General features: G+C 38.1%; 1 protein-coding gene and 1 non-coding gene across 4 annotated transcripts in view; both read left to right on the top strand.

Annotated features, from left to right (window-relative positions):
• Window positions 1-23,780, top strand: part of MACROD2 (mono-ADP ribosylhydrolase 2) — an 845,829-nt gene that overhangs the window by 385,357 nt on the left and 436,692 nt on the right. The gene's annotated exons all lie outside the window — the stretch shown is intronic.
• LOC115902855 lies at window positions 2,653-2,842 on the top strand. The gene has a single exon (XR_004060649.1). It is a non-coding gene; the product is annotated as a U2 spliceosomal RNA (small nuclear RNA).

Here is a 23,780-nt window from a genome sequence, read left to right as displayed (position 1 = left end):
GGATTCCTGCGCGTCTGTTATTTGCAGCAAGGCTTTATTTGACTTGATGCATTCTTGGCAAGAGCCTCCAATTCATTACTTGTGAAACTTTGTTTAATGGGTACAATTACGATCTGCATTGTGCCCTTGCTCATCTTAATAGCAGTATTAATTTGCAGGAAGGGACAAAAATCATCTTGCAGAGTTATCAAGCCGTGTTTAGACTTTCTGAATGCTAATTAATTCAGAGCTCAAATGCTGTACCTGCTGTTTAAAAGGCTGGCAGCTTGTATTCATCACCTGAGTGACAGCTGTTCCTTGCCTTTTTTACTCTTAGAAAAGGAGTGGGGAAGATTAACTCCTTCCCATGCTGATGACTGCCATTTTGAAGCAACATTTATATTCAACTTTTAAATGTTAAATTTTTTTTTCTTTAACAGATTGGCTGATTTTGACAGCACATTACAGAGAGGATTGGCGACTGTATGTTGTTCAGAGAAATTGCTAAATATTTCTCCAAATCACTGTTATTTTTTTCTAGGCAGGGCAAAAAGCCCCAAACAGTCTCAGTGACATTTGATGCCAAAACCAGATCGTCCATATAAGCTAAAAGAGAAAGAATTAAAATATGGAAAAGTCAGATTTGAACATCTATAATGAGTATGGAATCTGAATAATTTTTTCTCACGGAATCAAACCCCTTTTTTAATATTTACTGTCAGGAAAATATTTATTAATTGCAATCAAATTAAATGTTCGCTTAGGCCATTTAAATGTCACAGAATATAGAAAAGTACAGTTCTCTTTTATATGCTGCATTCAAAGCTCATTGAGTTGCTGTTTGTTAAACTGAACTTGCCTGCTCTAGAAGAAGTGGTAGTAAAGAAGGGGGCTTAAAGGCATGCAGGTTATTTGATTTAATTTAATTAAGTCTGAGAAAAAGTATCAACTGGTACAATGCAGATGTTCATATGCAGGTATGGGAGGATTACAGAGTTTGCCTGAGTGTCTGAGGAAGTGGGATAGTAATATTGGATTAAGTTCCTTCTTTTTCACAGAGGAACAGATAACTGAAATATAAATGTTAGCTCCTTTGCTCCATTCCCAAAATGCCTAAATTATACTGCATTTTCTTTTTGGAGGAAACATGAGACAAATCAGTAGTTGTTTCATGTCAAAAAGTATTGTGGAGCTCCTGACACCAAACAAAATTCCACAAAATCTTCCCGTTAGTATTTTAGGGTAAATCCAAAGTTTTTTCTTTTGCTACTTTAAAGACCTACAAAGTCTGGTATGTGTTTTGCTACATAAATATTTCAGACATGTGGGTGTGCAGTAGACATGTCATAATAAAATAAAATTTTCGTTCACCTTTTGGAGGCCCTGTATCTTTAGGGAAACTCGGGGTGGACTTGGCTGATACCTCAGGGCTTTGATTCTGCTCACATTGGGTTTTCCGCATTCTGACTCAGTAAATCTCATTAAGCACATGCTGAACTTCACCATTCACTGTTCGTTCTCTTGACTTCAGTAGCAAATTAAGCACATGCTTAAATGTTGTTCAGAGCCTTAGGGAAAGGTGATTAAACAGAGTAACAAAGCTATGCTATTAAAATATTTTAACTCATTAAAATCCAGTGGATTTGCTGATACTGATTCACTAAACACTCTGTATTGAAAATTAAACAGTTACATTATAACTGGCTGATTGTCTTGTGCAGCTTGGAGCACCAACATCAGGATATTAAATTGGTATTGCTGTGAGAATACCTTTCCTTTCACCTTGTGACCTGCTGGTGTATTCTTTCAAACAATTAGTGATTGTGGTGAGTGATTGAAAATATCATTGGTAGTAAAAAGGTTCCCAAGTTTTTTTACAAAGTGTTTTTGAAAATAATTTTCAAGAAATAGTTGTCTTTTTCCAAGTTACTAAAATATCTTTTGTTACTACTCATTAACTTCAAAAGATGTTTTCTCTTTCCATGCACAGGAATGATTTTTTTGATGCTTTAACAGTATTGACTTAGTGCTCTTCATGTGTGGACAGTTTCTCTGCTAATTTATGGTGGAGTTTGATACCGAGTAATTGTGCTTTAGCAAGGCTGGTATTTAGTCTTTGAATTAGTGTGCAAGATGCTCTAATGAGTCCAGCAAGGATTAAAAAAATGCACTGCAGTAATTCTGTTTTTAATAAGTTATTTGTTAAAAACTCCCTCAACTTTTTAGAATTTTGTGAAATAGTTTCTGTAGGGGAGATATGTTTCTAAAAAAAAAAACCCTTTATGATTCAGAAAACAGACAATTCCTTAAATATTTGGGGCTGGGAGCATGGAAGCCGCAGGAGCTTGGTGGCCAGAGGGAAGGGCTAGGTGTTTTCTCTTTTTATTTAGTTTGCCATAGAAGAAATAATCAGATTTTGGGAGGCTAGACATGGCATCATTAACTTCCCCAAGTCCCCGTCCTGAAACAGTTCCTGTGTGTGTAAAATCATGAGCTCATTGAGATTCTGGAGCGAGTTATTTGGGGTCTGTAGTCTGTCTGCAGCTTTTTAAAATAAATCTGAGTGATAAAGCTGCATAATTGTTGTTACCGTGGTGTTAAAATCTTGGGATGATTCAGTCTCAGCGTGCGCACTGAGTCAGAGCAAGAAACCATCGAGTCTGCTGATTCGTGTTTGCCTCTTGACCTTTTGGCAAAGATCAAGTGCAGCATATGTTTTTATCAGTTTAATATCTGTTATGTCCTCAGCTGGAGGATTTTATATTAAATGAGTTTGGGGACTGGGAAATGTACTAGGAGCTTACGCCATCCTCTCCATGCGTGAAGCCTGCTATTGCTGTGTTTCTGGAATGGTGTGAAAAGAAAAAAGAAAAAAAAGCAACAAGTCCCTTAATGACCATAAAAGAGTACAAAGGGAAGAGCAGGAACAGAGCAAACATAGATTATGCCTCTCCACAGTGTTCTCTTAATTCCCACCAATTTTCAGCTCAGTGAGTTCCCAAGCCTCCATAAAACCCCATATAAAATAAAATTTAAAAAAAACTAAAATGAAATAGCCCTTCTGATTATATTTTAATCTTTTTTTTTCCACTGCCTTTTCAGTCTGTAATAATATCTATTTTGTGATGTTCAGTATTGTAAAATCAGATTATCATCCTCAGGACTGGGTGGTACCTTGTACCTGCTGGGTACAGTGAGCCTACACTTGGTCTTATCTTGTTCTTGCATCACTGGTGCTGTTTATTTTCACTGACCGCTCTTACAGTGGTCAGTGCTTTTCTGAAAAATGAGATAAATAGCAATCAGAAATAACTGCAGGATCCAGCAGATAGAAACACTCTGCATGATGGTGACATGCAACATTCAGGATTTGCTTTGGTTTGATTAAGGAGCGTTGGAAAGAAATAGATGTGATCAGTATCTTTAAGGAAACACTATTTTTTAAACGCAGGTGTTCAAAATATATAAAAAAGCCAGGAACTATGGAGAGCTGGTGTTCACTTGAATGCTTTTGACTGATTAAATGCCAACAAAATTCCATTTTGTAAACTGGAGGCCCAGAACTGTTCACACATGCTGCAGTCAGTGGGTGGCTAACGGGGGCTGGTTTTATTAGGCCTGTGACAGAGTCACTGCTGAAGTCCATGCAATGCAGCAGGGGATCACAGGCATGGCTCATGACATCCTTTGAAACACAACCAGGCCACTAAAAGCCACATTGATGTGACAGGGTGAAAACTGGGTCTTCTATTAGAAATAAAATTCATGCAGTTCAGATAGAGAGTGATCAAAATAATTTTTAGATGATATAAGAATTTGACTCTTCAAGCGTGTTTTATTAAGTATGTGAGGTAATACAGAATGGAGGAACCCATGTCATTGTAAATTAGTTTCCTTGAGTTGAGTCTCATTACCAAGACACCTTCACTTTTTAAAATTATTTTGCCTGCCATGGTTAATAAAAAGGAAGTTAATTTGCTGTGACATTTTTGGTGGTGGCTTGGTGCACTACCAACTTAATTGCAGTAAAATAATAGTTTCAAAAAAACCCCTAAACTCCACGTTCCTTGCATTTTGAATCACTGAGTGATTTACAAGTCATTATTTATAGCCTCAGTATTTCAATTAGGGTATGTTAAATAAAGCTTATGTGGGAAATGTGGAAGTGTTTGTTGATTGTTATTATTTTCATGTTACTGTTTAATGGAAAATACTATATTTCGATTCTTTAATATTTCTGCTTAGATTCAAACCTAGAAGTCTATAGAACAGAAATCCACTGCAGCAAAATGCCATCTCATTACTATGCATGCTATGATGCTCACAGGTTATTGTCAATATCCAGTGTCTACTGGCAAGGAAGCTTTTGTTTGTCATGGGAACAAAATGATTGTTCCTTGTTTTTCTAGACAGCTGAGTTCTTGAAATGAAAAGCATTTTGATCCTGGGGTAAATATTGATTCTCTCTTCTCTCTCTCTGAGAAAATTAATTTAGTGTGTGTTATATGCACCCAGGTGAGGTAAGGCCAGCTCAGGACCTCACAGGGTACTTACAGCTGTGACACAGGCCAGCATTCAAGAAGTGGTTTCATTACCCCTAGATCAGCACATAGTTGCTGGTTCTTTTGGAGAGCATCTCCTACAACAGAGCACAGAAGGATTCATGTGCCACTTGCCTATAGCAATAGGATCCTAGGGTTCTCATTTTCAGCCAAAAAGTAGTGGCATCAATTTGCCTTTTTTCCCCACACCCTTCTGAGTGGTTCTGTGCCTTAAACCCAGGTGGTCAGGGTGAGGTTGCAGACTAATGCACTGTGCCTCCCAGACACAGGCTTTGGAGAAACACAGAGATCTGCATTTTGCTTTGCAGATTTTTAGCATGCAGAAATCCTTTTCATAGTTAATTGGGGCACAAGTAGAGTGGTTGGCAGTAGCCAAGTGTTCCCTTTATCAATAGACATGGAAAAGGGAGTGCAGAGTGTTCATTAATTTAGGAAACTGAGCATCCACTGCTGTTGCCACTCCTCAGCTGATCTGGGGCACCCTGAGAGAGAAGCTCATTGGCATGCCATTAATGCACAAACAGAGAGAATTGGCAAGAACAACAGAAGGAGTTGGACGGGTTTCCTGAAAGAATGGTGCACTGCCACCTTCTCCTTTTAAAGAAAGGCACACTTCCACCGTCTCATTTTTGCAGGTCTCTTAAGAAGAAACAGAAATACCTGAGCCTTTGTGAATTACTGCAGGATGTCTGCTGCTATCACAGTGTTTGATATCAGTCCCTGTCTGTGTGCATCCCTGTGGGATTCAGAGCGTAAGATCACATTCCTGTGGAAGCTGTGCCGTGCAAGTGCAAAATTTCTGCTGCCCCAACTCAAAACTTAACTTTCATTAGTAAGTAAACAGACCAGATTGATTGGCTCCCTTTAGAGAGTGATATGGGATCATGATTTCACCCTTACAAAAACAATAATTGGCATTCTAAGAAAATAGTTGTAGTGGAATTTATTGCAGCGTGGTTAGCTTTGTTATTTGTAAAGCCTGTGTAAGCTTCTGCCATCTTGAATCACTGAGTATCATTGTAAAACTGTTTTTTCATGTTTATGTGTGGTACACTGGTTTTTCTTTTGTATCATCAGCCATTTCCTTAGTAAAATGTTTTGAAAGGATGAAGAAAAATTAAAAAGGAGAAGGAAATCTTAGAGACTCTATATCTCTTGCACTATGTTGACTGTTCATCTGAGACACTGTGCTATCATGCCTTTATTCCAGAGCCAGCACTGTTGAATTAATGTTGAATTCACATTTAATTTCATTTTTTATTTTTGACTTCTAACACTAATTTTTAAAAACTTCCACCACAAATAGAAAAAAATTACAAAAAGGGCTAACATATAACTTGCTTCTTACGTGCCTCAGAAGGCACAATCCTACTACTGACATTCTGAAAACAGTTAAGGTTGTTTGACAAGGTTTGAAGCTAAAACAGGGACTCCCATATGACCTGTATTACCTCTCCTCAAGGGAATGCATTTTCTTAAAGTGATGATTTATGAGATTCAATACTAATGTCAAACTTCATTCTGCCATGTGAAGTAACATAATTAAAACACCAAAATAGCAGAACACAAGCAGCAGAACATTGTTGAACTTGTAGATATTTCCACATAGGTGATGTAAAGTTTGATGGAGAAGTGATAGGAGTGCTTTAGGCATGTCCACATGAGATGTAAGAAAAACAAGCCTTAAGCAAGTCTGCTATTTCCCTCAGAAAGATTTTATCCAGAGAGGAAGACGGAATATTTATGTGCAATAGCAGCTGCATATTTTTAGAATAATTTTGAATTCTTTTATAGTAAGTCTCTGTGTGATTAGAAAATAGATACAAATCAGATGAGGTAATAGTTTGTCCTGTTTGTGTGAAGTGCTTTTCTAGGATAAAATTACATTTCCTTCTAAATGCAGTATTCATTTGGGAGTAAATTAATTAAGGCTGAGTGGATAAGTATCTGCTGTCGTTCTGCAGTCATGACATGGCAAGACATGAGTTATCTACATGCAAAACTCATCTGTACATGAAAAAAGTAAAGTGCCTGTGCCTGTTGCTTATATTGCTGTTATGGGATACTTTGAATAAATAACTTAATTCCATGTTCATAATACTCAAAGGTATAGTATTTTATTATTGCTATTCCTAATTTAGACTGCAACAGTGTAACAGCTCTTTTTTCATTTGAGAGCATCATTCATGGGATAGGAATGTGGTCTCTGCACTATGCCCTAACAGGTTTCTCATTTTATCTGTGCTATGGCTTGAACAATTGAATATGAGTATAATGTAGATCAGGCATCCCACCATGACTCTCAGGTTGGGCTTCCCTCAGTGATCTTCACAGATGGGTAGGACTGATTGGGGGGTGGTGTTTGTTGGGGGGTCGTGATTTGAGTTGATTAATTACTCTGGAAATTACATGCTGGAAAGCTGGGTGGTTCCTTTGTTCCTCTTTGAGGGGAGATTTCATGCTGAAGAAATGCATGATTTTCTTTCATGTTTAAAGCAGTCCATTAGGACAACAGAGAAGCACAACTTTGGCTTTCCATTGGGCTGTTGCAGATCATTCGCTTGATATCTACCTGTGTTTAAACAAACTTGATTTCTGTGCTTAGTCGCGTCATCCTGTGTGATATTTTGTTGAATTACTTTTCTACCCTAAAACTGTACTAATTCCAAAATGGTTTTTACAAAACAACATTGACTGTAAAGCTGTGTGTTTCTATATAAGTGTTCTTTTGTATGGCTTCTCTGCAATACTATTTCAAAGTGGTGGATGAAAAATCAAGTGCTGAATCTTTGCTGTCTTCAAGCAAATATTATGAGCGATGACATAGCTGGAGTTTAATCATAAACTTTTCCCTTTCCTGACAGTATTGACATTTATTTTCTAGACAAACAGAGGAATGTTAGATAACAAGTTGTTTTGAGCATATGTGGTGTTGATGCAAAACTAAAGCCTATATATTTTTACCCCAAACTTCTGAATTGTCTTTAAAAGACTGAAAGCCTAAAAGGTGATGTGCAAAGGTTTATGAACTACTCTAAAAGTTACTCCATTCAGCTGGCTTAAGCCTGGGGTAACAAACCACTGCTGATCCATGTGTAGGGCAATCCATCATCCAGTGGGCATGTCCTGATACATAGCACTGGAACCTGAATATTTAGTAATATTCTTTCTTTTTCACAGGAAACTTGACCTATGGCTCTTGCTGTGAGAAAAGTTGAGTGGTAGCCTGTGACCTGAGCTTTTTAGAGGGTTTCACAGCACTGTCTGCACTTCTTGCTGGGTAATTGTCCAAACAGCCTCCACTAGAACAAGGAAAGAAAATGTGGGTATGTGAAAGAGGGAAAGACAGCTGAACAGGGCGATGATAAATACAGAAAATACAAGGGAAAGCCCTGACCAGATTGAAGCTGAGAACTTACATCTTCCATTTTTAGCATCCCTTTCTGTATGAAGAGCAACATAAGGGAGCATGGTGCTCAGAAGTGTGGGGATTTGCATCTGCAATACGTTGTTGGATACTGGAGCAAAATTTCGATCCTGTGGTTGGCTTCCCTAGTCACTTTGGGAAGCGTGATACCAAGTATTTCTTTGTGGAGGAGTATTAAAGCATGTGTAATTCAGCTAAGTCCTCGAACCTTTGTGTTTCTGTGATTTTAAAAATATTGTGCTGTGTGTAGGTTTTTTGTTGGTGGTGTTTTTTGGTTTTTTTAATGGATTGTCTAATCTAAAGGCCACATCCAAGCCTTCAAGTCCAACCTTTTCATTTTGCTTGACACTGTTGAAGAAGATAAGAAGGGAATGCTGTCAGAGAGTTTACACAGAGGATGGAGAGGGGTGGTGGTGAAGGGGATAACGACTTCAGCTCTGATTTTCTCCCTCCTGCTGCAACAAGGCATCTGTATTCTCTGCTGGGTGCAACCAGCCTGCAGGAGACTTTCCTTCCTTCAAGCAACAAGTAAGTTAGGAAATCATCTGGGAAATTAAAGAGACATCAGAGCTGGACATGCGGTGACTTGTTTAAAAAATAATTTTAAAAAGTAAAATATTATGGATGGATGTTGAAGGATAAAGATGGGAAGAACATGAGGAAGGACTTGGGTGTATTTCCATGTGCAATATTGTAGGATAATACTGTTTCGGCATCAGGTGCTATGAGCTTCCAGTCATCCATAGAGACAGAGCTTCCATTTCACATACAAATGTGAGAGCTCAGTCAAAACGCACCTTGCAGCTGCCTGACACTTGCAGTAGTGAAGGAAGAACATGGAAAGTTCCTGGGCTGAGATCAGCTGAAGCCTTCTCTTACTTTATAATAGCTTGTTATGCCATCATATTCAGGCAAATATATACAGTGTAACAATATGTCAGTTATTTTGCCTAGCAGTCAGACTCTTCTTTTTGTGCTGCAGAAACAAACTACTTTTTTTTCAATTGCTTTAATATGCTCTGCTCTTTAATTAGATGGTCTATAGGCAGCACATAAACAGCACTCTCCAGCATTGTTTCAGAAAATAAATAGCATGTGTGATGCCTGCACTGAGCTACAAGAGAAGTGCAGACTGACATAAGTTCTTGTTATTTGCTTCCATATGAACAGTTCTAAATGTCCCTTCCTGAGAAATGCACATTTGCTGCACTCTGGCTCAGGGGAGGCTGCATGTCTATTTGACATGCTCTCAGTGGAGAATTGCTTATCCATGCCTGATCCTGATGGGTTTCACCTTCCAAAAGTAACTAGCATAGGTCAAAAGTTGGCAAGATGGATTGAAAAGTGTTTCCAGCTGATGGAAAGGCCTCTGGTAACTAAGTGGGGGAATTTGAAATCCAATCTGTTCTCAATGGAAAACCCGCAAATAGTCCATGTTTCAACACAGACAAGCTATTCCAGTATCTAAGTGCTGACATACAGGAGTTTTTCAAACAACACAGACTTGAATCAACTAGTTTTAGATCAAAGGTACAAATTCAAAGTATCTTCTTTAATGGTCTGCTATATGCCTAAAGAACTTCTTTGTTTACTAGTTCAGTGCAGTGTTAATGGTCACACCTGGATGTGAATGTCTCCAGAGTCCCCTTCCTCCTCCAGGTTGTATATTCATTGATTCTGGCATGCCGGATTTCTTGTTTCTTTCCCTATTTAAATTCCCTATTTAAATTTAAATAATATTTTCCCTTCTGTAGTTGAATCTTTCCTTCCTTCATCTGAATAGACAACATTTTCATCTTTCCTATTTTCTCATCCAAATTTCTTTTTTCCTGTTTACTTTTTTCACTCTTGCCTGTTTGCCATGTTTAGGTTCTTCCATATGCCATTTCTTCACAAGTTGTTCCCATATTGTCCAATACTTTGAGGAAAACACAAGTTCTCAGTTGTTACCTATTCCTCTACATGAAGGAGAGTGTGCTGTGAGCGTGGGATGAAATAGTGGGTCTGGCTGGGCAAAGATGATTTTATTCCCCCGTGATTTTCTTAGCTGCTTTTCTTTGCCTTCCATTCCTTCCATCTGTTTCTGACTGTAAGCAGAACGTAAAGCAAAGGAAGGGCCAAGTGTCTGTTAGTTTTCCTGTTAAAATACAGAAAAATGATGATGATGTGAGTCAGAGACTGGGCACAACAGCATAGAAGTGTTTTACATAAATTTCTTTAATAGAGTTTTCCTTAATTTTATTCCATTGTTTGTACTTTTTTTTTTCCCTGTTTCTACCTCTCCTAGTTCATGGGCACAATGAATTGAGGTATTATAGGAGATCTTTACTCAAAGATGGTTACTTTCTCATTTCCCTGGAACAGGGGACTGTACTTTGTAGAGGAATTCTATACGTTGATATAGGAATTGCTCCAGGAGTGCTAAGCTGCCTTTCATGGCTTTGTGCAGGGCTAATGATACCCCTTGTTACACCTGTACTCGTACATCCTCACCCTGCCCTTTTCAGATCCCAGATTTTTTACTCAAACTGGGGTATGCAAATTTCTAATTTAAATTCAGAACTAAACAAGGCAAGGAGGTCTCGCAGTTGTTTTGGTATAATCTTTAAAAACAGTTTCAAAACCTAAATTCTTCCAACAAGGACATATTTCCATAGTACAGGAGCAGTCTTATTTGTACTGTCTTGAGCAAATTCTCCTAGTACCGACTGACTACTGAGATTAAGTGGAATTTCTAACAAGTCTGGTTACCATGGGTCAAGCACCATATCTCTAGTTACACTTATGTGTTGCAAGCCTTGTGTGTTGCAGTAGAGATTTATCTTAGCACAGTCATTTTATGGTGCTTAGAATATTTTCCTACTCTGCATTGCTGCTACTGTAGATAATGGATGGCCACTGGGTTAATGTTTGATGGCAGTTACAATGCACCTCTCCCAATATTAAGTGTCCTTATGCCTTTATACTAGAACTGACCTTCAGGGACAGTAAACATATTGTTTGGCAACAAGTTAATTACAGGCTTTATCTTCCAAAAACATTCATGTCATGGGTGGGATAATTAAGATGTCCTTGCAAGTGAAAAAACTTTGTGACTTACAGTAATGCTCCAGCGTAGGTGTTAGAAACTGAGATCACAACGGTATTACAAGAGCTGTGTACTCATGTTATTTTGACTAAATAATTCTCCTCTTCAGGCTGTAAAAGTGAAAGATGGACTTAAATGATATGTATAGCAATACATTCTGTAAGTCTGCAAAGAAAAACAAAGGAATTGGGTTGTCCAGGGATGTGATGGACAAGCAGAACTGATTGTATTTGATTTACTGTGGGATTCATCACTAGGGTTTAGTTTGTTTTTCTCCCCTTTCCTCCTTTTAAGGCCTCTGGCTTTTGTTAAATGGTTAGAATCATATTGACCCTTTCTGACTTTGTAACTTCATGGTGATAAATAGCTAATTATTTGCAATTGAATTAGACCATGAATTCAAATATGACAGAAACAGATGTACCTGTGATTACCTTCAGCATGTCTCAGGGGGTTTAAGTTTAACACAGTATAAATACTTTGCAGAAATATTATTTCTGAAGTGGAATACTGCAAATAGTGGAGACTATCATAAAGATGTCAATGAGCTCCGTGGTACATAAATTTTTGGGTTTTTTTTTCCTGAAACATTTTTGGAGAGGGAGGGGAGGAGTGTCCACTGGTGACTACTGAAGTTCCAGTTCTGAAGTGTTCAATCTCTAAGCTAGGAGCATTTCGTTTGGGTGAAGTTGGGAAGTATTTTTTTCACAATTTACATTCAAAAGAGGGGGACACTGAGCATTTTCAAAAGTTGGAGCCCCTGGAGGGGCACACTGCAGTGTTACTTTGCGAGTGCCACTTGAATGAAAGTCCTTGCTGGCTGGCTGAATTAGGGCAGGATGCGCAGTTTGACAGCCCCAGCACATCTTTGTGTTAACATGAAACTAAGGATGGATACACACATCAGTGTAGTTTAAAGATCTGAATTGTAATATTTGAAAAAAGCACGGATTCTGCACATGTTCTTTCTCGAAACCTGGCTCAAGGAGATCAATAGATCTGCTAATGAGCCACGTCTGAGCTGCTGTTTTCTGTTTCAGGTTTTCAGCTCGGAAACTTACATTCCAGCAGAAATAAGTAGTTCCTTTTTTAATGGTCAGTATCATCATGAGCAATCAAATAAATTTGGAAAGTATTTTATTTTCTTCAATAGAAGGAAGGTCACAGTAAAGCCGTAAGATATGGAAGGTGATGAGTCATTCCTTGCCAAAATGTAGCAGGAGTATGAAGGATTGAAACATACATTTTGAGTTCTTTTTCTGGGTGTCTCTTTGTTAGGATGAGAATATTTAAGCATCCCAACATTTGAGAATAAGAGAATAAAAAGTGATCTAAGCACAAAGTCTTAGATTAATGGCACGCAATCATTCGTGTGTAATGCAGCACTGTTAACATCCTCATGTGTAAGTGATACAGTTACGCAGAATGTCCTGGCTGGGTGTAAACTAACTGCAAAGCAATAGCATAACACCTTCAAAATGATTAATTTTGAGGCTGTCTTGGTGACTATCTTGTAAGTTAAATCCCTCTATCTTTGCACTTATGAAAATGTTGACCGTATATTTGGGCATGGTATGTTCAAAAAAAGTCAGATAATCTCTTCCAGATTCCTTCATTATTAAATGGCACTGGACTGTGATTTTTACTGTGCAAATTGTTTCAGGGGTTCCATATTTTGAAATTCCATCTCCAGCCCTAATCCAGAAGCTCGTTCATATTTGTTTTACCTTCTGCAGTACATAAGAGCTGAGCTCAGTTGATCTCTCAGTCAGGATGAGATACATCTTAAAATGAAGCTATCAGTGAGCATCACATGCACCATATAGCATTTTTTATTTCATGTAAACTAGATAGGTTTTGGTGAGCAAGCTTTTCACTTTTCATTTTTTAATTTTTTTAAATATCCAGTTCCCCTTTCATTTATTTTATTTTAGAAACTTCATAGTCTATTTTCACATTGTCTGTGTTGTTTATCAGATTTACTTGTGTTTTCAGCATAATATGGTTCTGTTGAATTTCATTTGACATGATTTTTTTTCTGCATAACTATGTGCAAATAAGAGTTTTGATAATCCTTTTCTTTTTAAATCAGCCAGTTTAATACTTCTGTCGCTGTTGCATGGAGATGAGAGACTTGACCTATTTTTAAAAATGAGCTTTTTAGCTTTGTTAGCTACAGGAGAACAGAATTTTAGAATTTTTAGAATTTATTATTTTATTAGTTGCCATTAGGATTTGTGGTACGCACATGGAGGATATTTTCCTTTTAATTGTGATCATTTGCCATGGAACTTAGTGGAATTCTTTGCTTCTTGTAACTCCTTGGTGCTTCCTAACCTTGTTAGTGTTCTTCAGCCTTTGATTTTGACCAGCTATATCGACTTCTGCTTTGCTACATAAAAATCACTTGGATTCTGCTGAAATATATAGATTATTCCATTTCAGATGCATTCTAGCAAAAGGCATGAAAGGTTATTCATATATGATTACAATTATTTCTGATGTGACATTTACCCCAGAACTGTATTAAGTTGTTAGCCCTGGAAGAAAGTATTTTGTTAATGCTATTCTGTATTCAATGGCTTTGATGGTACTTGTTGCAGATGTTTCAGATTACTGTCAAAACTTCATTATCAGTGATAATATATTAATGCAATAAGTTGACAGAGGGGTTGACTGAATGACTATTGCAATATATAATTAGGTTGGTGTAATAAGATATGTATGCCCTGATCCTCCACAGCCTTTATATAAAATCTGTTAGAGACTGAATTCCCTTGCTGCACTGTTACCATTCCCAGAGTGACTACTTCCATTTTTTCTATGATTCTTGAAGAGGGTATGCATATATTATAGAAACTCCATGTTACAGAGTTGAAAGTAGATTTTCTTTCAGTTTTTATTTCAATATTTATATCACTGAATCTAAATTATATCATTACAGTTAGCAGAATGTGTGGCCTTGCATCAGTCTAACAAACCAGATCAAAATACACTGTGTTTATAGTATATATAATCAATGTACCATTTATTACCATTATTTACAAGTATTAAGTAATTTGAGAGCTCTTGTCATTTCTGTACAAACAAAAAATTGTTTGCAGAGATGTTTGCAAAGAAAAAAAATTAATGGAATCCTTCTAATAGCTGTCAGTTTCTTCCTTAGAGTTTGATAATTGAAAGGTTTGTTATTTTTTTAGGAAGGGAAGATGGTTTCAGTTATCCAAAGGCAGTGGAATGTTTAACTACCCTTCTGCTATCAGTGGACTTGTTTACATTAGGATTTTGACTAAATTGAGGTTGCACATATCCAGATGTTATCTGCCTGGGTGACTTTTTCATTTACTTTGGCAAGGGATTTGATGGTGTATTGCTACCATCCCTTTGTCATTTTTCACATTTTTCACATCATATTTCAGGCTACACTTAGCCTTTCCTTTTCTAAACTTCCACTAAATTTTTACCTCGTAAACTTTTGCTCTTTTTTCCTCAGGATGAATCCTTACTGAAACCACCAATGGGATTTTGGTATTTACTGCAGGTTTTCTCACTGGTTGTTGTGAGTAAAGCCAAAGTACCAGACAAACAAACCCAAGGTACAAAAGAGACTTTTTTTGTTCTTGATTTTTATCTCTGTTTGTTTTTGTTGTGCTGAGGGGCAAGGGATGTATCTCAAATGCATCCAGGCTGCAATGTCCTTCAGCAAGGCAGGGAAGACAAAGCTCTCCACCAGGAATGAGCTTCTTCCCAGCACTCTGTGACCTGTGGTGCCAGTGCCTCACACAGAGAAGCAAGGGCTCCTCATACAAGTAGGATACAGCAGGATAAAGTTCCAGAGAGCATCAGTGGGGAATTGTAGAAAACATTTGCCTGGACTACATAGTAGCAAGGAATTCTCTCGTTCTCAAACATAGCAACAGTTGGACAAGACTTTCATTTAATTCACTGCTGTCATGTCATTTTTCAGCACTGATGGGGGTTAGGAGGGAGAAATATCCAAGCCCAGAAACCTGCTGCTTAGGATGTGCCATGTTGAGAACCAGCTTGAATAAAGAATTCCATTTTTTATACCTTCAGAGTGCTAAAGATCTAAGGTGGGCGAGCACTCACGCTCAGCAGCAATCAGACAGAGCTGCAGCCAACAGAAACAGACATTTGACAAAGTAAGATCCTAATCTTTGTCCTAGTGAACCTTTCTGCTGAGTTGTTTTACCTCTTTCAAGCTCCAGACCTTCTGGTTGGAAATTAAAGAGAGTTCATGCTGGTCCTCACATGACTCACTGATACATTAGCTCTGAATGGAGCTCTGCTTATTAATGTTTATACAGCCTTGGTAGATCTAATCCTATTTGCAGGCCTTTAAAATGCCAACTTTTTATTTTAAGCCTGGTTTACGTTTAACTGCAATATTTAGCCCCAGAACGTGTTTGTGGGATTTTTTCCTCAAAGGCATTTTCCCTCAATAGCGTTTTAAATCAGTAAAAGTAATGAAATTGTACATGCTCTTTTGCATGTGTCATTTAGGCAACTCAGTGGTGTAACCATACATTGGAGGATTTGAATCAAGCAGATCTAATTGTTGCTAATACTGTTTATTTTGGTAATACCTAGAAAACAGCTATTATTTCCAGTGCAGAAACATATGGACATGGGTTTATGTTCTCTTTTAGTTCTCTTATAGTAGCCAGGGGTGAGTGATATTGGTAGGAGTTTAAGTTAAAATCCACAGCATTGATGTCAGCAAATATCAGACTAGTTCCAGTTAGACTATAGGGGTGAGAAGAGGAAAGGGAGAAGAAAAATTGATTATAAAGATGCAAGATAGTTGGAAGGAAATGTGATACTGGAAAGGGAGACATAAATACACAATGAAACTGAATTGAATGAGGGGAAAGTAAAGATGATCTGGTAAGCAAAAGAGAAGTTAGCACAGGAAAACATAACGAAACAAGACATTTATGGATAACCAGAAGTATCTGTCTTTGGCAGCTGCTGCAGCTGCTTTCACAGGTTGGAGAGTGATAGGTCTCTCTCTGAGTGTTTTCCCCCAGGCCAAGTGGTGGACTGAGATTTGACATCTGCAGTGAACTATCTGCTGTCAATAAATTAGTGCCCATAATGAGATAGTTTTAGATGTGTGCCTACAATTTGCACAGAACTTTTTCCAATGACTTCCCAGCCTACCTGACAGGCACAGAGCAAACAGGTTGTGTGTTATGGTGGTAGGAGCTCTACCTCCTTTTCTTCCTCTTTGTAAATTTTATAAGAGCGGGGGTTCACTCCACATTGTGAGTCATGTTTGCAATAGGCAGCTGACTCACTGCATAAGGGCCTGATATCTTTATGGGATTTGTGAGATTTGAGAGAATTATTTTTAAATGTTGTGTCTGAAAAACAATGTGAAAATAAGTCTTGTGTGTACATTTGCTGAGTGGGGAAATGCCCTACATTGCTAGCTTTGTGCACATTTGAACAGTATCTTGTTTAGGACCAATGGCAGAGTATCATAAAACTCTGAGGGAATCAATTATCATGCTTTTTCCATTGGCATTTCTAAGGACACATTTGTTCTTCATAGATGTTTTTTGAAAATGGTGTTGGAAAGGGTGGAATTTTGTTTTATAGGATTACTTTGCACAGGGAGAGCAAGGCTTGTGGGTAAGTGTTATAAACCTATGTTTTCCCTCTCCCCTAGTCCTTTACAAGCACTGATCAGGAGCTTGGTGTTTAATTGCACTGCATCATTGGAAATTACAATGTGGTCAGAAGGAAAGGGCAAGGGCAGGGTAAAATTTACCAGTGTTGCTTTTCAGTTCAGCCAGGTTGTCTTCAGGAGATCCCAGCAGATCATTCTGCTCTTCGCTCCTGGCCTTGTATATAATTAATTTGGGCTGAGTGACTGCTTTTAAATTGAGTTTTGTGGTAGCTGCTGGTTCAGAGAGTAGGTCTGAGCTGTCAGCCTCTGAGCTGTTTACTGCTCACAGGTGTCTTCTCAATCAATGGTAATAATTCACTTAGAACAAAATAACCCATGGGCTGAGATTCCTGTGTCCTCTTCCTCTGCAGAGGTGGGAGTCTTGAGAAGAAAGGGAATTTAATAAAAAACTGGAGCAAAGCAAAGAAACCAGGATTAGTGGTAGAATCAAAATACTTCTGAACTATTTGGGGAGCTGGAGCAGCATGGTTGGAGGACAGAGGGACATTGTTGCCTAGACAGAAAACAGTGTGCCAAAGGACATGGCTAGAAGGTTCTGCTAAATTCCAAAGCCATTCAGGAGTAAAGAAAGTGAGGCTTTGGGATGGAGGGGTGTTTGCTTATTTTTTTTTTTCAAGACTCTTCTATCTCATGGTATGTCTGAAGTAGAGGTTCATAGGACCTCTTTACAAAGCTGTATGGGACATGTATCCTCCAGCCCTGCTCACTGGAGCAGAAGGTTCTGCTAAATTCCAAAGCTATTCAGGAGTAAAGGTTCTGGTAAATCCCAAAACCACTCAGGAGTGAAGAAAAAGTAAAGTTTGGGATGAAAGGGGGGTTTGTTTAATTTCTTTTTAGACTCTTCTATCTCGTGGTATATCTAAAGCAGAGGTTCATAGGGCCTCTTTACAAAGCTGTATGGGACATGTATCCTCCAGCCCTGGTCACTGGAACAGTGAGGCACTGTAATCCAGGGTCCCCAGAAGGAAGGAGCTATGAGAAATGAGTAGATTTAAGCTATCAGGTTGTTAATTTTTTGTGAGAGATGTTATGAAGGACTAGGCAAGCTGGGGTTTATCCCAGTAACACTTGCCAGAAGACTGAGCTGGTACCAGCTTACCCCAAAGGAAACTTGAGAGCACCTGGACACATACCATGTGTAGTTTCAACATAAGAACTGCAACTGACACTATTTCCCTGACAGCTTGGCAGGTTGGAATAACAGTGTGAGACTGGAAAAGAGCAGAAAGAAATACTGTACAAGGAGCTGCATGGCTGACTGCATTGGTGTCTTTTTGTCAGCGAGTCTTCGCCGTGAGCCATGCAAAAAGGCTCTAGAGCAGGTATATATGGTGGCATGCATGTCTTGTGAGGTGCCATTGTAAATAACAGCTCTTTTAAAAAAAATGATCAGTAGCAATTGCTACTTGAAGAGATTTTCAGCTTCTAATATTCAACACACTGTATTTCACATTTCATGTTTTATTCCTGTTAACAGGCGGACAGGATTAGTTGGAAGCCAGAAGGCACAAACTGGTTTTGAGAAAAGATAAATTTTGCAGGATGAAATGAGTAAAACTCAAAGAGAATTCCAGCTTTAAAATCTTTTTTATTAGTCACTTTGCTTCTTGAGTCTCTGACACTGTAGCTCACAAAAGCAAGATGAAACAAAGCTGTTACCAGACTTTATCAATCCCAACAAAATGTGAAGAGGTCAGGAAGTGCCAGAAAACAGCATCCTTCAACCCACTGCAGGTCAAAGAAGTAAAAGAGTATGCTCCCAGGTGACACTAGTATCCCCATTCTTTCCTCTCTCATACTCCTTTAATTTGGCCTTTTTATAAAAACGCTGTCAATCCACTTTTTCTAGACTAGATTCAGTAATTTTTCACCCCCTTCATAATGGCACTCACCTGTGTTTAATATTATTTCCCAAAGTAAATTTGAACTCTGTGTAACAGTGTAATGCAAGTGCAACAAGAACAAAATAACATGTATAAATTCACTGGCTGACATTTGCCCTTGTTTCTAAAAGGAATGCATAAATTCTTTACTCTTTAATCTTACTAATTTCAAGTTTCATGCACAAGCTTTTATCTTTTATAGAAACTACAAAATCAGTGCATACTTTTTAAATACTTCAGAACCAGGAGGTGTTAAATCTTTTTCTCCTGAGTTCAGATGCTTTTCACCTCTTCCTGAAAGTGTTTCCTTAGTTCAAATTTGCTATGCTTGTCTCAAGCACAGGAATGTTGCCTTGGATCATTTGGAATGAACAGCTGCAAGGAGATCTCAGAAAGAGAATATGCTAAGTAAATTAGAGGGTTTATCTGCACAGCAGTCAGCAGTCTTTCATCTGCAACACTGTGTGCTTGTCTGTGAATTTGGGAGTAAGTTTCCAGAGTTCCAGAAAGCTCCTGGTTTTTCTATATGGAATCCCAATGAGCAGGAACCTCCGACAGCAGCTTTTCCCAATATTTAATCCTCACAGTGTCAGTGAAGAGAAGTTCAGATTTTATTTTTTCCCGCCCATCACCCCTTTCTGCACAGTTAACAGTGAATATTGAGAAACTCCCTTTCTGAAGCTTTTACCAATGAACTTAGCCTCACCCAGAGACACCACAGTATGAAAGCAACATCCCTTGACCTTCTTTACATCAAGAGGGAAGGTGTTAAAACAACCATATTTTATCCATACAGCTGTTGCCTTGGCTGTCATTCATGCTTTAACACCACTCTTTGATGTTGGAGAACTTCAGCGTAAAGTGACAGCCATAAATCTTTGTATTGGTAAAATTCCTGAAATGTAGTTTTTACATGCACTTTATTGCACATTCTGTGCTTCAGCCTGCTACCTGCTGATGAAATTGAAAGCATTTGGGACAAGGAGGGGAGGGAAAGGGCTGGGTGGATTTTTTACATTTTTGAAGTGAAAGAACATTTAATAGATTCGTGTCATTATAGTATATGACATCATTTATTGGTCATTTATGTAAGGTAGTAAAATAACTGTTCCCAACTGCTTCTCCATTGTGAAGTTGCACAAACTGTTAGGATAACTCTGTGAAACAGGTTTGAAGAAGAAGGCTGTCAAAAAATGTGCTTAAAATGTGTAGAAAGCAGAGCATATTTGAGATTGAAGTCTATGCAAAATTTAATTTTCTGTCCTTGATATATGGAGAGCAGAGAAATTCTGAATTCACTTGACAAATGAAGAAATTAGGAAAATATGAATTGAGCAAAGCTGGTCCCTGATTTGCATGTTGTATGTCAGGATAGAGCAAAATTAGTGCCTTAGGAATAAGATGCTGGTAATAAAGGTTATATAAGAGTTATTAGTCTGTGCCATCTTTCAGAAACCTCTGAAATACATGGAGATTTTGAAAAATAATAGTAGTTGCTGAGCCAACCTAAGAAGCACTACTTTCATCTAAAAATATGGATAAATCTTGTTTACCTGCTGAACTGTAATTTGTCACCCTAAGGTTTATCTGTCATTTTTTGTAGGCACAGCAGCATGCTTCCTCCAATATTTTATCTGTAACCATCACAAAACAAGCTGGTTTTCATTTTCAAAGCAGTATTTTCATTGTGTCCATAACTAGAATGTATCATATTTTCAATTGGTATGTCAGAGACATTGTTGTAAATACCCTTTATACTCCTTGAAAACTCTTGGCTTTATTAGGGATAGTGGTTTAGAAATTTTCCTATCAGAGCAATGGATAAGACGGTTCCACGTTAGCACTTCTGGGATTTTTGCTGCATTTTACACTCCAATTGTTAAAAATTACTCACACAAGCACCTGCATGTGTGGAAGAGGAATTATCCTAGACTAGTAATAGTTACAAAACCTGTTATTTTGCTGCTAGGAATCAGGATTTCACTGCAGCATTCCAGCTGCTAATGGATATTCAGGGCCCTTCCGGATGGAGTCTTCATTAGTAGATGACAGATTAACAGAAGAGCTGTGTTTTATGGTTGGGGAGGTTAAACAAAACTCATGTTGCCTTTTGGATGGAGAGGAAGTAGGATCTTTCAGAGACTTCACAGGAAGTCACTGGAGGAGAATGCCACGGTGATTGATGGAAGTGGTCCATTATCAAACACTTGGAGAAAACTTTTATTCCCTCTGAGTAAATCACATAGCTTGTGCAGGGCACAAGTAGAGAACTAATTTTGTTGCCTTTTGCTGGAAATATGTCAAATGGTATTCAAGCCAAAATTTAGGAAGGGAAATTGCATAGCGTATTTAAGCCAATTGTGTGGTTGATGTTTCCTTTGAATTTAGCAGCTTTTATTGTTTAGTAAATTATATTTTGCTGGAAATGCTCTTTTTATGTCAAGGTCATTTAGATTTCTATGCACATGAAATGGACCAACAGAAGTTAAGTTTTTTTCTGTGAACTAAATATGTAAATAGGTTGATTATTTTCGTCTACCTTAAAAAACTGCAATTTATTTTTGCAAAATGCTATTTAAATATTACTTAAGGAAATTACATTCTCTCCATTGCTATTAGCATTTGAGTTTGGTCTGTCCCCCAGGTAAGGAGATCCAAGCTTGGAGAATAGTAATTTTGTATGTGCCACATATTGTGTAAGCGTACTTTTGGCTGGGGAAGCTGCAAAGGAGTGCAGACTCAAAAAATACCTTCAAGGAATGCTTCCAAACAAGAATGGGACGTGGAGCCACCAAAGGGCTTCAGGACTGCTCAGTCCCCAGGGAATGCAGCCCTCGAATGATAAAGGTAGGACTTGTTCTGGTGGATGGCCCTGGAGACAGGGATTGAGATTTTCAGCTTGAATAAATGTAGGCTGGGATCTACCAGGAGCATAAGATAATATCCATGAGGGAATGTGAAACAAATTAGTCCCTTCTAATTTCAGAAAGGCTCCTGAGTGTTTCTGAGCAGCCACCTTTTGCACAAGCTTGAGCTTTTGTATTGATTCTAGGTGTGCCTCTGTATGGGAGGAGAATCTGTAATGGCGCATGTCTGAATCACCATCGAGGGGACCTTGTCTGTGAGAAAAGGATCAGGTTTTAAGCCATGTGCAATTTGGAGAGAAGCTTTCTGTAGGCAATTATTTTAGTGTAAAATCTTAATTAAATAATAATTTAAGTATGATTCAAAGCTTCCCATCACTCTGTAAGAACAGATGGGGAAGACATTGCTCAGGAAGTCCTCTTAAAAAATATTCACATCAGACTTATTCAGGTTTATTTTTTTGCCAGGTGTTTCTTTGTGCAAGAAACTGATAGTCCTGGCAGTCCTGAATAATCAGGGTTTACACATCTTCTTTTAGACTCTGGGCTAGCTTGTAATCTGTGAGACAAAAGAGAGATCAGGTTTAGCTCCTTTTATCTGACACTGAGTTTCTGTGACCTACATGTCTTGTGACAGCTGGAAATCCTAATGCAGTTGGCTTCTTTATACATAGTCTATACATACATATATACATATTTCTTTATATATAGTGTGTTATCAGCTGAAATATGCAAAATTAAATGTTGGTTACACAGGCGAGCTGTGTAAGCACCCAATATAAGCCAAAATCCAGGGGTTAAAGTGTGACACTCTTCCCTTCAAGCCTGCCAGCTGGCCCAAAAGTGCCAAAATTCAGGTCAACACTGCTTCTGTAAAAAATTCTCTGCATGGCTTCCTGACTCGTGGAACACAGATTGTGCTCTGCAGTCTGAAGTGCCATCAAACTCCTTTAAAATTTCAGTCTAGTAAAAGTGAAATAATTGAAAATAAAAAAAAACTAAACAAACTGAAGCTCAAAGACCCCAGGAGACCAATACATAATTTTTCCTTGCATATATTGCTACCTGAAGATAATTTTGGAATAGATTGAAGTTGCTTGCCAAAGAACCTACAGCAAAAATCTGTGCTAAGATTTCCTATAAGAGAAGGATGCAGGAAGAAGGTCATCCTGGCCATTTCCTGTACCAGTACAAAGTTCTCATCTTTTGATTACTTAGAATTTTGCTCCTAACTTGTATGAAAGAGATTCTACTGAGACATTAACAGCCTGTGAAGGGACCTGGGTTTCTGCCTCAGAAAGAGGTGTGTGTTAGAAAAATGTCAAAATTGGAAGGTCTGATTCACTTTTCCTGCTTATAACTTCAGGTTGGATGTAAAGCCAATTCCTGTCTAAGTCAGATACAGAAAAAGCTTCTATCCTTATATACACATAGACAGCATCATTCAGGCTGGAGAATTTCACTGCATCCTCTATTGCCAAAAGCCAGATTCCAGGTAAAAATCCTGGGTTTCTGTTCCTGGAAAGTTCAGCAAATGGAAGCACATTTACACTGAATTCTGTTTGCAGCATGTTGCTTCATTTTATTTTTCTTTCCTTTATTTTTTCCCTGTTCTCTAATACAATTTATCCATTACTTTATGTTTGTTTTTTTCCTGCCTATTTGACTTCTTTATTTTTCCCCTGTCTTTCCTATTCTCCATATTTTCACTGCTTTGAAACGTAAATGTTTCTGTCTTGGTGCTATTCTTCTGTCTGTTGTCTTTTGCTCCTTGTCCAATATTTTTGTTGTTTATTTGCTCAGCCTTCTCTGGTGATTCTGCTCTGCCAGCTTTTAAACTCCCTGGTCTAAATGGTTCTTTTTCAAAGGAATTAGTTTGGTTTCCACATACTCAGCTGTGCTCTTTTGTCTCTCATGGCCTATTCTTACCTCTAGTAACACTAAAATAATGCTTTAATACATTAATTGGTAAAGCATCATTAAAAATAGCTAAACAATTAGCAATATTCTTGTATTCTGGATGCAGGAGCACAGATAAAGAGGGAGACTGCTCATGGCACAGGATTTTTAAGTGATAATTTCCTGTGGTTTTCCCTCTAAGGTTCCTCCCTGCAAATGTGGTGCCTTTGAAAAATTTGCTTTATTGCCGTGATTTGCCTGGAGCAGAGTGTAAATAATGGAGTGAAAATACCTGCAATTGCTCCATAAATTGTTCTGAGTTGCCTGATCCCAGATGAGCAGCATTGCTGGCGGGGTGTTGG

The sequence above is a fragment of the Camarhynchus parvulus genome, chromosome 3, assembly GCF_901933205.1.
Source record: "Camarhynchus parvulus chromosome 3, STF_HiC, whole genome shotgun sequence".
Classification (NCBI taxonomy): domain Eukaryota; kingdom Metazoa; phylum Chordata; class Aves; order Passeriformes; family Thraupidae; genus Camarhynchus; species Camarhynchus parvulus.
The sequence above is the reverse complement of the archived record's forward strand: the minus strand, read 5'-3'. Positions and strand labels throughout refer to the sequence as shown.